The following is a 14595-nucleotide window of genomic DNA, read 5'->3' on the forward strand; positions in this document are numbered from 1 at the left end:
AACTTCATTTACCGGAATTGATGTGGAACTCATTTTTTTATTTTTTTTTATTTTATATATTTTTTTAATAACTTTTTTTTAATTTCTTTTTATATATTTTTTAATTACCCTTTGACTTAAAAACCGAGAAAGTCAACCTTAAAAGTCAAATTTAAAAAGTCAAACTTAAAAGTCAAACTGAAAAGCCAAATTTGAAAAATTAAAAGTCAAACAAGAAAGTCAAAATTTAAAGTCAAAGGTCAACTTTTAAAAGTCAAAGTCAAAATTTTAAGGTCAAAGATAAAAATAAAATCAAAAACTAAAAACAAAAAAATTTGGGTTGAAAATAGAATTTAGAAATAAAAAAAATTGATTTTTAGGGTTAACAGTGCCAATTTTCGAAAATAATAACCGAGAAGGAGAAGTTATGTTTTAAATTTCGGAGGAGAATAACATCAATCAAGTTGGTCGAGATGGTAAGGCGTCGGTTGTGTAGGGTGAAGACCTGGGTTCGAATCCTGGCAGCTTCAATTTCCTTGTCTATTTTTTAATACAAGGCTGATGTGCGAGGACTAGAGCTGCGAAGCGAGGAGAGCCAAATGCGAGCCGAACACGTTGCTGAGCCGTGAACCAGAGGCGAGAACGAGCCGTATACCGAGGCCGAACACGGAGCCGCACACCGAAACCCTAACCGCACACCGAGCCGCACACTGCTGAGCCGTGCGAGGACTAGAGCTGCGAAGCGAGGAGAGCCAAATGCGAGCCGAACACGCTGCTAAGCCGTGAACCAGAGGCAAGACCGAGCCGTATACCGAGGCCGCACACGGAGCCACACACCGAAACCTTAAGCGCACACCGAGGCTCACACTCCGAGCCGCACACTACTGAGCCATGCGAGGACTAGAGCTGCGAAGCGAGGAGAGCCAAATGCAAGCCGAACACGCTGCTGAGCCGTGAACCAGAGGCGAGACCGAGCCCTATACCGAGGCCGCACACGGAGCCGCACACCGAGGCGCACACACCGAGCCGCATACCGAGGCTGCTGAGCCGCACACCTTCAAGTAGCCGCACTCCTTCAACAGATTCGCGAAAAAACGACGTTTTTCACCCTTTTTTGCTCCAAAACTCGATCAAAAACTCTTTTTTATGAAAAATGCAAAGAAGTAACCCCCCTTATTTTTGCGAGATCTATCCAAAAACGCTATTTTTTTCAAAATAAGATCAAATAAGCTCCAGATCTGAAAAAATTGATTGATACAACCAAGCTCTGATACCAATTGTAAGACCCCAAAATTGCTTGTGTATCAATCAGATCCAATTGATGGTGCGGAATCCTAATCAATTGGATGATGTCAGATCAATATAGAAGAGAAGGAGAAGAAGAAGATTAAGAATCTAATGATGTATTCAATATGAATGATGCTCCTTACAATAGATTCTCTCACACACATCTTCTCTCTAACTTTCTCTCTCTTGTCTAGCCTTCTTTCTACTTCTCTTTAACCGTACACTCACATGCACTCCTCTATTTATATGGGCCTCCAGCCATACACATGTGTACAGCCGCACACCCTGTGTACGGCCGTACACAGGGTGTGCAGCCGTACACACGTGTACGGCCGTACACACAAACCACAAACACATACAACATTACATAAAAATATATTTTCCTAGAAAAGCAAAGTATAAACCATATTTTTGACCCAACATCACTCATTATCCAAACTTGTAAAAACAGAGAGGGCATAACCCTTGCCACAGATAACGATATTCCAATCCAAAGATCAACCATCCCACTTCCAGCTGCAGAACCCAAGCCGATAATAATCATCATCCCCTTCATGAGTCCCACGACTCGAATACCCGGCCTCAAACCAATAAGCTCACTAAGTCTGCACCAAACAACCCAAATCAATAATGCCACCGTGGCTAAAAACACTTACAAGATCCATCCGCATGCCTGAGCAGCCACAACCGAAATATTAACCAGAACATAAACATTGTCGCGAATCATGGTATCCAACCATGCTATATTCCCTGACCAGCCCTTAAAATCCCCAAAACCTTACTTGATTCGAGTATGGATCCTCTGCTTCCAGTAGTACGGGCCTAATACTACCTTCGACACCAATCCATACTTTCCTCAAGAATCATCTCGGGTCTTCTAAGTCCAAGTCATAACAATACTCTCAATACCCGCTCTACAGCGAAACAACCGCACTAAAAATACTTCCTAGGCTCTCCTAGGACTCACCCATACCCCCTCTGCCATTATCTGCTGACGGATCCCTACCAACGCCAGCTAACCACTTCATGAATACAGTTACATGCAACCAAGCTTAAATAATCCTTCAACTAAAGGGTTCAGCCCTACAACGGTTAGACTTAAACGAGAGCTGCACAATAGGTCTGAGTCCTTCCTTCTAAGATTATTTAACCTTAATATCATGAAATTTTATTGTATTCACTTGATGGTTAACTCTCATCAGCATAGGTCCCACAAAGCACAAAGCAAGCATCATTCGAGCAGAGAAGCCGACTGGCACTAAAACGTAATAAAATCAGACAGATCCTCATACAAAATCCTCGATTTCAAACTCCCGGCACCATGAGTACACTTTCACCCTGCTCTCACTCTCCCCAGAGTGGCTAATCATTCCTCTCGTTGAACCGCTTACACACTGCACCCACTCATGAAACTTCCACCAACCATGCAACACTCGTGTATGCTAGCCATACATAACACTGGATCTATAGAAAGTCGAATAAATGATCCTACCCTAAGCCCTTCATCAAGCAAGAACAGGAAATAAGGCCAAACTAAACATTCTCAGGCTATAGAATCTTAGTAATGTTCAACTATGATGCATACACTAAGAAACTACAGTAATGATGTCAATTTCATATAAAGAAGAACCCTAGGCTATCAGGCATCATATAATCATGCAATTCCTGAATATCCCTAGCCTATCACTTGCATGTTGTTCTAACATATCACAATATCAAAGAATAGTGTGGTAATTTGGGGTCAACTTGCTGGCTCCGGCTGATCATACACATCACATCCGCTTTTGGTTATTGTGAAAGCAAATTTGAAAATTATTTTTAAAACCCTTACTTTGAAAATCATTTTTAAAACCCTTTACCCTAAGTTTGAGACTGGATTCACACGAGTGTTCCTCCGATTCACTCAAACCAAGGCTTTGATACCAAATTGAAACATTCCAAAAATCTCAACAAATTTAGACTTTTTTAAAACAACTCATTCGTTAACAAAGTATTTACAAAAACATTGTTTCCAGAACATGATTTAAAATCAGAGTCTCCCAAGATCCAAGCTGATGTAAAACCAAGGACGCCCTGGGTCTATTGGCCTTTAGCACAAAGCGGGACCGCCTCAACCCAACCACACACAACATGTCAACATATACATATCCAAAACATATATAACTCCAGGAAATCATAACAACATATCGATATAACATTTTCAGGTTTTTTGACTGACAACACAAAGCAGTGTAGTCTCAACCACCAGCTAACCCCCATATAATGCATAACCATAAGTAACCATAGGTGAGATAGCCACCCTAATAGATGGTCCTACCCTAGAGCCACAACCAAACAAGGAACAAGCAAGAGAGCCTAGACCAAGAGTTCTAAGGCTATCCTACATGACCACCGACAGTCCCTAAGGGCACTTCATATATGATAACTAGCAAGCACATATAACATACAGTTCTATAGGTTATTACCACAAAGCAAAATACTCAATACCAGGAGACATATCCAACTGATTACAAAAACATAGCAGCATACTTGATACATGGACACAAATCTATCAGATTACTATAGCATATTAATATACAATAGCATGGATAATAATCCAAAGGGTCAGCCTTGGTGCCTTCGACCCCTAAGTACAGTGAGGAAAACTCACCTCGCACTGCCGAATCATACAAACGACCCCTGGCTGTTGGCTGACAAATCCTCGAACCACCAACATCAAGACAACACCCCATCAACAGTTGATCTCACGAATAATCTTTGACTGCAGATCCGCTAAAATCCACACACTATCAGATACCAAAATGACATCCCATCAACGTCTAGCCCTTGACTCACATTATGAGTCCAAATTAGGGTAAAAGACCTTTTTACCCTTCCACAAGCTTAGCTCAAAGACAAGGCCCAAACTAGATGACCAACGGCCCAAAACCCAAAAATAAACCTCTAAGGCCCAAATTAGGCCCAATTCCTTTCGTGGGACTTCACCCAAGATGGTCCAACAAGCCAGAAAGCCCAAACCATAAAATCCAGATGGCTTGACATGGCTCAAGACAATCCGAGCCCAAAATCGAAACCCAAAACGAAGAGGCCCATTATTGACGCGTACATGGGGCATACTCCGGAGGTACGCTCAGTATACATGAGGTTGCGCAGAATCCACCATCGGGGTGGATGATTGGGTACGCGGGGCGTACACATCCCTAAGCGGGGCGTACCCTCGCAAATCCAATTTTCTTCATAAGTGTTTAATCGCTTCAAAATTTAAGCTCACACTTCAGATCTAAGGTCCCGCGGCATACTAGGGTCATAAAATCTCCAACTTTATGACCTTACATGCCCATAATGCTCTTAATATGAGGTACCAATCTGTTAAGACCCTTCTACCAAAAGCATGAGACACTTCTAGCCATTGGGACCTTATTTTTATGACCAAGGACACCTCCAAGTGTCTGAAAGGACAACTAAAAACATCCAGAAGATGTCATGCTCAAGATGGAGAATTTAGGACCAAAAAGAAGCATAAAAATACCTAAACATGATATTTATCAAATGAACCATAAAGTTATGAACTTTATACCTTTGGATGATGGATAAAAGAGCCAAACTTCCAGATCCAATCCTTGCTTCAAGCTTCTAAGCTTCTTGATACACCTTTCCTTCCTCTAAAACACCAAGAACACACTTAGGGATCAAAATCACACTCAGAGGGCGATATGGTTTTGCAAGAACCACTCTAGGGCTTTGGAGGAAGAGAATGTGGGGATAAATGACCATAAGGATGCTTAAATACCCCTCAAACCCTAAAACATAGGGTTTATTTCGGACATGAGTGTGCCCAGCGTACATATGTGTACGCCCAGCATACTAGGGCACGCCCTAGTACGCATAGAGTACTCAAATGTACGCTCAACGTACCACTCCTTCTCCCAGAATGACGATCTTGCCACTAGGGCTTCTTGCGACTACTTCCTTCCAAAACAAGGACAAAATAACATACTTTAAAACCAAGAGATGAAATTGAAAATACCTGAAAATCGAGGTGTTACACTGTGGCCTATTGCTGACCGGATCTGGAAATTTTATGTGCTCAGGTTTCTAAACGTTTAATTACGATATTAGAACTGTCATATAACTTTTCGGAGTAATAAGGAGGTTTACACGTCTAAACCATCTTCTATCTATATTCTCGTCTCGATACACCGAACACTTGATTTGGTGTATAGAATGTCAAGATAAAGACTCATAGCGGGCTGAGCAAATGGAAGAAATAAGAAGTCTTATGATAGTGAATGATACATATTGGAAGATATCATAAGAGCGGCATCTTGCCTTTAGAATTTGTCTAATAAATAATATGTATGGTGCGGGAGAAGTATATTTTTGATTGGCAAAAAGAAAGAACTTTTGGTATAATCCCTGAAGTTATCCCATCGTCTGGAATTTCTATCACCAATGGAGTTGAAGCAAAATTTATGTTGAAGATACCTATGGAAGAAGTCCTAGTAGAGCCTAGGGAAATTTTTATGATTATCTAGACATATTCGTATGCGTTAAATCGTTTTGTGATTTTAGGAAATAAGAACTTAGGGACTACAAGACAATACTTAGGACGAGTATGAGTAAGTGTGAAAGGTAGTAGAGGCCTATACTACCGGAAATACATGTCTCACACTTTGATTAGGGAAAGTAACAAGGTTATCAAGGCGCTACTAATTCATTCCATTTTGTTCATGTCTGTCGTTACCATCATTTTGGTAATGACCAAGAAGATGATTGATATTTTGACTCTAGTGGTCATTGTTGGGTTATGAGCATTCTAACACTCCTAGGTGTACATGCAACCCTAAATACCTTGGATCTATGTTTTCTCTATTATACATGCAAATATGAATATTCCAAGGTATTACCTTAACTAGCATACAATCTTTGATACTTGGGTAATAAAATGGATAGAATACATACCTTGTTGATGTAGCTTGACTCCATTAAGCTCGAGAGCCTAGTGCCCCAAGTGTGACGCCTCAAATAGTTCACACAACATCACCAACACATGGAATAACCATGAGAAGAAGACACTCATGCTCAAATCGGCTAGCCCTCATATAGGTATCACCAGTGTCAATTTCTTGAACTAAAGCGGTCCTTATATAGTGTGCACATTAAGGTTACACCATGTAACCCATGAATTTACCCACTCCTTATTCTTAATGGGTTTTAACCTCCATGGTGTATCCACGGGTCACCACATGCGTTAAACCCAACATAAGGAATCATGGATCATAAGCCCACATATATAAGAATGAATGATTTACATAATCAATCCCCATAAATTTAATTAGTCTCTTTTGATCACTAAATTAAGTCCAAATTAATTCTTGATCAATACTAATTAAATAACATGATTTCATATTAATATATTAGAAATTATAATATATTAATATGTCACAAATGTCCTCTTCTCAAAAACGGTATATCCAAATGTTCCGATGCCATGCAACCCAAATGGACCATGCCGAGTCGGGTCAAGTACATACCAATTATAGTTATGGACTTAGACAATAATCCAACAGTCAAATCAAATCAAGATTGGATAAGATAAGTATGTTACGTGGTTTAGAGAACCAAGTTCGAGGTAGCATCCGAATTAAGCCAGAAGATTGAAGTGAAAGAAAATCAAAGCGATCAATAGAAGTATCACAATCATTATGAAAGTAAAAATCTTGTAGCTAGAAGTGCTACATGCTAGAATATGATTATATCACATTAGAACATGAAGGAATGTATCTTCCATTCTAGAATCTGACTAAAAAATATCTGAGTCTAAGCGTTGCATCATACGTTGAGAGGTCATTAGAACATGACCCATCAGTTTGTTACGATAATCAAAGTAAAAAAATTATCTTAAGTTAACTTTGTTTAAGAAGGAGTAGGAGTCTCCAATAAGGATTGACTTTGTTACTTGAAGGTTATGAGTGAAAGTCCAACATAGGATAAAGAGCGGGTGCAAGATTAAGCACCGCTAACAGTCAAGAAGTCCAATAGTTAAATACTTATTTGAAAGGACATAAGAGTTAAAATTATTACATAGGGTGAAGAGAAAATGTGAGGAGTCATTATACAAGCCCTATTTTGTTGATTATTCTGGGACATAATCATCCTAAGGGGGAGATAATTGTAACGTCCGCACATTCAGGATAGACAATTTAAAGATAATAAGCATTAAAAATGACTTTTTGATACAAGATTATTTAGGACAAGTAATCTTAACAAAAGTTGTAGTATATGTGACAAGGATACCGTACATATAAAGAACGCTAAAATCCGACTTCGAATGAAAAAGTTAGGTATCTACGAAGTTTCGCTATTAAACCGGCATGGCTCTATGTATTCTAAAAAGAAAATATATAATAAACTACTTTTTAGCCTTAGTATCTAAACGAAAGTTGTAGTAGACATTAAACCCAGAGCGTGCATATTGAGAACGTCCAAAGCTGACTTCATTTGAAGAAGTTATGATTTTTCAAAGTTTCAACGCAACAGTGTGGGCATAGAAATCGAATTTTAGATTGGTTAATTTTTTAGCCAAAATGATCTAAATGAGAATTTAAGATCTCATTAATAGGAGTTCAACGATAAAAAGACAGAAAAAAACGGAGTTCGTATGTAGAAGTAATAAATTTTAAATGGTCATTAACAGTGTTATCTTCTCAGATTGTTAAATTCAAGATCGGTCAAGAATTAGCAATTGGGATCAAAAGGAACGTTGTAAATCTTGTCAATACCTACGCGTGGATATAAAGAACGTCAAAAACGGAGCCTATATGAAAAAGTTATGAATTTTTAAGATCGGTTGTTTTACCTGCGTACGGTGCCACGTGTCAGCACCAAGCGATGCCTTGGTGCCTACTCAAGCTCACAACGTGAGACTCATGTCTCACGATGTGAGACGCCCCTGGACAACCTATAAATAGAGCCGAAATTCACTCATTTCATCACACATTTCCATTCCATTCTCTCCCGAACCCCACCCCCCCCCCCCCCCCCAAGGCCTCAATGCCTTTCTCAAGCACCTAGGTGTTAGTAGCGAAGCTCCGAAGCATTAGAAAGCTCCGAGAAGTAGAGCTTTCGGCTTAGAAACTCTGCCCGCCTAACTTCTGATTTCTCGCTAAACGACCTATAAGTTGCGTTATGCTTACGGTACTGTAAGAATAACTTATGTTTAAGTTCATTATCGTTATTATGAACCTATAAACAAGATTTATCAGTGATTTTAATTTGTTATACTAATGGATCTACTTATGGGGATGATGTCTAGTCTGGATTAGTGAGACGTTTAAAGTGGGATTTCCAAACAATATGCTTTATATACCAGACGGACTCCACCTCCAATACGATCTTACCTGGTTGTCCCTTATAAACAATAGATCATTAGACTTTGAATTAATGATGAGTCTAGACTAATAATTAGTCGCAATAAATATTAGAATAAGACTTAGTGATACTGATACTAGGTTACATCAACGGAAAAGACAATTGCTAGAAGCGAAACGTTGTCTGAATTTCGGATCATCACTTTAACAATTGAGTGCATAGTTACTTTCATCTTACACATAGATATGAAGTATTTAATATAAATACATGCTATATGTTCTTATTATTTGTGTTCCTAATATTTATGCTAGATGAATGATTTATACATGTTTTACTTGATTTAAACTGTATATGTATTTTTATACCTATAAATATATTGGGTAAACATGAATAGATGAAAGATGATATAAATGATGAGAGATGAAAGCTGATACGGATGATGAGAGATGAAAGATGAAGTAGATGATGAGAGGCCTTGACTTTAATAATGATGCCATCTAGCAGAGTATAGATGACAACCATAGACTATTCTAGATAGTCTAGTGGAACGCTAGTAAGCTCGCAACCTGTAAGTGTTTTTGAACTAAGTGTTCACCAGATGTACTCTAAAAACCCATTAACATGTATTGCAGGTGGAATCCCTAAAATAATACTATAAATAAAGGAGATGAAACCTAGCAACTATAGACTGACTTTCGGTTAGATATACATTGGCAACTATGGACTTAGTGTCTTATAGATGAACGCTGGAAGCTATGGACTTAGTTCCTATTAGATAAACACTGACAGCTATGGACTTAGTGCCTATTAGATAAACCCTGCCAGCTATGGACTTCGTGCCTATTCCTTAGGACAAATCCTTAGGAATAAATGTTGAAGAATACCTACTGAAAAGTATTATGGAAGAATCCTTGAACTAGTATTGTCAACATAGATGATCCTTAGGGTAGATCCTTAAGAATAAAGAAGATAATAGGGATGGGAAATTGGGTTAATTATTTGATGATTAAACATAATAATTATATTGTTGTCGGTTGAATACCCTAGGTACTCACCAGGTTTCCCAACCTGACCCACTCAATTTATTGTATCACATGTAGCGATATCAAAGATAGATTTTGTTGAAAGATTCAAGGAGTATTATGCCACTAGTTTAATTACTGTAAGGCTTGTAATATTTCGTCATGCTTATGTTTCTGTATTGATAATGACATCCCAATGTTTTAATATAAATAAAATACATTTCTTCAGAAATGCTTTGATAATATCATTTTCATGTTTTTGGAACAAATTCCGCAATATTATTCTTCAAAAAGGATACTCTGATTTTTAGATAAGCATTAGCAAATCGGTCTTTTCTGTCCGTGAAGATGGGTATGTCACACTTTCACTTGGTGGTTATTTAACTTAGCTAAAATTTATCTTAGGAAACCTTAGTATTTACAGTTAATCTATGTTTAAGATGCTTGGAGGCATAGGGCTCTTGGATTCGTGCAGAGCTCGGATGTTTTAAGGAGCAAACACACAAGAAAGATGATTGAGAAGGGTGAAATGTGACGTCATTCTTAATTATAAGGAGAACGGTGGTTTGAATTTAGGAAGTATTGAGGATTTTAATTATATGCTTATGTAGTAGTGCAAGTGACAGTTTTTTAATAGGCATAACTTGTTATGGGTTAGTTTATTTAAAGTTTTTTATGGAAGTGATGGTGGTTTTGAGTTAGGTTTGCGTAGTCGGTCTGGTAGTGGAGTATGGTCTAACATAGATGGTTCTATCAACTTGTTGCATAATAGTGGTGATATTCATGTCTCAACTTTACATAAAGTTTTAGGTGATGGAGCTGCCATGAGGTTTTAGATATATATTTGTTGTGGGTTTCTTCCACTCAGGTGCAGGTTTCCTAAACTGTATGTGTTTACTGGATGTCGTAAGGGGTTAGTTAGAATTCTTTGGAGAGTACAGGTATGGAGTTATTCTTGTTATCAACCTATTAGATGAGGTATTACTGCTTCTCAGCTCTTAGAGATGATGTCTCTATTGCAACCAGTTCAATTGCTTTCGAGACATGATGCTTAAAGGTGGGAGTTGAATTCTTTTAGAGTCTTCACAATGATATTTTTCAAATTCCATATTAATGACTATCGGCTTCTTGTAAGAGGTTTTGTTATTTGGTGGAATAGGTTGTTGTTGTTATTGGTGATTTTAGTGTTATCAACATATTTTAATGTACTTACTGTTAAGATTGAGATAAACTGAGCTCCATTTACTAACCCATAAAAGATCTGCACAGTGCACACTCGGAGTGATAAATGTGAACTCTAGAATACAGAGGTCTGGGTGCAGGGTTCCAAGGGGTTGTGCCCTTGGTGGGGTCTAGGGACAGTACCCCTTGCGAGGTCCAAGGGGCAGAAGCCCCTAGTGGTAGCCTTACTTCTAAATAACCAACATTTTTTGCACCAAAAGCATGCAACTTCCATTTAACCTCCTTGTAACCAACTTCCAACCGATTTCTTACATCTATATAAGAATGATCAATGTTCCAAAATGGGTTAGAACATATATACAAGAACATCATACTTTTGATTTGATCTATCTCTTAAGAACACAAAACAACAATGTATTTTTCTGTGTTTCAGATTTAGAGTTGGTCTGGCCTGACTTTTAAATTGTCATTTATTGGATTATCCAAAATCTGATTTTGTGATACCCTAGGCTATAAGGTTGAAATCACAAATTTTGAAAAGTGATTACAATCACGACCCTAGATATATCCAAGTAAATTGATATTCTTAAGACCCTAAAATCTAACAGTTGTTTATGAAGATTATTTTCTTTATTTGGAGAGTTTTATGGATCGTATTCCTACGCAATGTGATCTATATGGAAGATGTATTGACGTTGATTCTTTTTTGTGTCTAGTTTGTAGTGAGGACTTGAAAGATGTTAGCCACTTATTTTTCAAGTGCTCTTTCGATCGAGATGTGTGGAATTGGGTGGTTGTTTGGCTAAATATCGGTATTCTAGTGTTTAGTTGAGTTATGGCTTTGATTCAATGGATCGATGATATTATGTTGCTTAGATGAAAGGATCGATCTTGAAATCGGTTTTCATTCATGACAGTCATTTGGATGCTTTGGATGTATCAGAACGTGATGCTTTTTTGTCATACCAAGTACCGGAAGGAACATATTTTTGATAACATTGTTGCTTTACTTTTAGAAATGCTAAGGATTAAATCAATTGGAATGCGTGCATGCAAAATATGCCATAACTAGTTTGATTTGTTTTATGTTTGCGCTTAGCTAGCTTCCGATTTTTAATACATTAATGTCGTTTAATAAAAAGAGCAACTTTTGGATATAATTTTATATGAAAGACATTTTTTATCATTACATTACATTATCATTATGAGATGACATTAAACTACACAATATATATTTTTATTTTTATAGAAATTTATTCGTATTAGGACCTAAAATCAATAAAACATACATGACCCCCAAAATGTCAAGGTCGTCGCTGCTGAAAAACATTAAGAACGAGTTGTTCAAAAAGTTAAAAACGAAACTAGTTAAAAATGATAAAAAAAAAAAAACGTATATCAAATTATCAAATATATACGACCCTCTGAATCATCTTATTAAAAAAGATTGACTATTTAGACATTTAGTGAAATAACATAATTTTTAGTCGTATTAATCATATTAATCATTTGTACAAAAACTGGACAAAAAATTTGCAGGCCAACCCGGATTGGGCCATTTTAAGACACATCAAACAATTATTCGTTTTAAAACATGTCCCTTTGGCCTTTGCCACCTCTATCAGTGTTTTTCGTTTGCAAATTTATAAAGCAGCTATTTGTTTGGTACGAAAAGGCGAAGTATAATGTTTATTTGTTGTGTCGTGTTTACACGCAACTACATATTGCAACTTGTGTGATGCATTTTAGAAATGATTGAAAAATACGAATAACAATATGTTTTTGCGTCGACAATGTGGATTTCGATTAAAATATTAATTAGAGGTAGGATTGTTAATCTAAAATTATATTATTAGTTTATCTAAAATCGTTTAATATGTTATATGGGTACAGAAAAATTGATAGGATTATTTATTTTGCTAATATTTAGTAGAGCAAATACAACTTTATAAACTAGTTTGGAAATTGGATGACCATTATAGCGAGTTCATAAGAAAATGACATGCAGTTTATTAAATTCGTATGAAATCGTAGAATCTCATATGTGAAATACAGAAACGTACTTTATAACAATATATATATATATATATATATATATATATATATATATATATATATATAGAAAAACAGATAGAGAGAGAGAGAGAGAGAGGTTCCGTTGAGATTTGAGATTAAATATAAAATAGAGATCTTGAGATTCAACCTTAGCCATATATATTTCACTTTTGCTGCTCTAACCCTTCGGCGTACCGGCGTGGCAGGTATGTTATAATCATAAATGATTGTATAACGTCACTCGTTTCTTTCTCCTCCGCCACCATCCCCACCACCACAATAGCCACAACCACCACCACCACTACTACCACCTCTGACACCAGGCGACCCCACCACTGTCATCTCCGTCACTTATACCACGTCATCTTTGTCACTACCACCTCTTTTGTCTACAACTGTCATAATCATATATGATTACTCAATCTGTGAATAGACATATGTATAATCATTTATGATTAGGCATATACGTATAAACATGTACAATCATATATGATTATACTCTCTACCATATAATTTGTAACATCCCGATGTTCAAGTACTTCTAAATCCATCCCTATAATTCTATTTCATGTCATTTTGGTCCCTAAGTCCAAGAACTTATGCTTTGAGTCCTAGTGGCAATTTCGTAATTATGGCAGGAGGAGTACGTGATGCGTACATGTGCGTACGTTGAGCGTACTAGGGCGCGTCCTAGTATGCTGGGTGTACACTTATGTACGCGGGGCGTACTAGCTTCAATAGGAAACCCTAGTTTTTAGAGTTTGGGTGGTATTTAAGCAGCACTATGTCTCATTTCTCCTCACCTTTTCATCCTCCACATCCTTTGAGCTCAAGAGTGTGTGTTTTGCAAACCCTAGCCCTCTTAGTGTGTGTTTTGAGCTCAAGAGTGTGTTCTTGGTGTGTTGAAGGAGGAAGAAGTTGCATTAAGGAGCCTTGAAGTGGAAGCAAGCTTGTGGATCTGGGATATTTGCCTTCTTGAGAAGCTCCAGAAGGTATAAAGTCTATACCTTGATGTCTTGGTTATTAGATCCCATTTTTGGGTGTTTTATGTTGCTTTTCTTGTCTCAAAGGTCTCATCTTACGCATGGTTTGTTCTTGTCATTTTGAGTTGTCCTTTCAGAACCTAGGAAGGGCCCTTAGTTTCCCTTTGGTTAGTTTTGCTCTATACATCTTGTATGAGGTCTTAATGGATTAAAACCTTGTGTTAAGCTCTTATTAAGTGTGTAAATTCATAAAATTTGAAACTTTATGACTCTAGGGTGTGTTTTGGTCATGGATCTAAAATTTAGGTTTAAGTGCTTAAGCCATTAAGCACTAAATGGAGTTGGGAGGCTGCGAGGGTACGGCCCGCGTACTCGGCCAACCACCCGATGGTGGTCTTCTGCGAGGCTTCGTGTACGCCAAGCGTGCCTCTGGAGTACGCCCCACGTACTTGCATGGGTCAGCCTTGTTGAGTTGACTTGGTTGGGTTGACTTAGTTGACTTAGTGATTGACCAGTTGACTTTCACTTTGACTTTGACCAAGTTTAACCTTGAGGGTATTTGGGGATTTTGATGGACTTGGTCACTTGGTGAAATAGGGATCGGTTTAGAGAGCTGAGATTTGGAGTCAGACCTCATCAGTTATTTTCAGTTTGCGAGGTGAGTTTTCCTCACTGTACTTTTGGGTCGAAGACACCAAGGTCGACCCCTTTGGATT

The sequence above is a fragment of the Lactuca serriola genome, chromosome 9, assembly GCF_051521515.1.
Source record: "Lactuca serriola cultivar US96UC23 chromosome 9, Lser_US96UC23_V15, whole genome shotgun sequence".
Taxonomy (NCBI): Eukaryota; Viridiplantae; Streptophyta; class Magnoliopsida; order Asterales; family Asteraceae; genus Lactuca; species Lactuca serriola.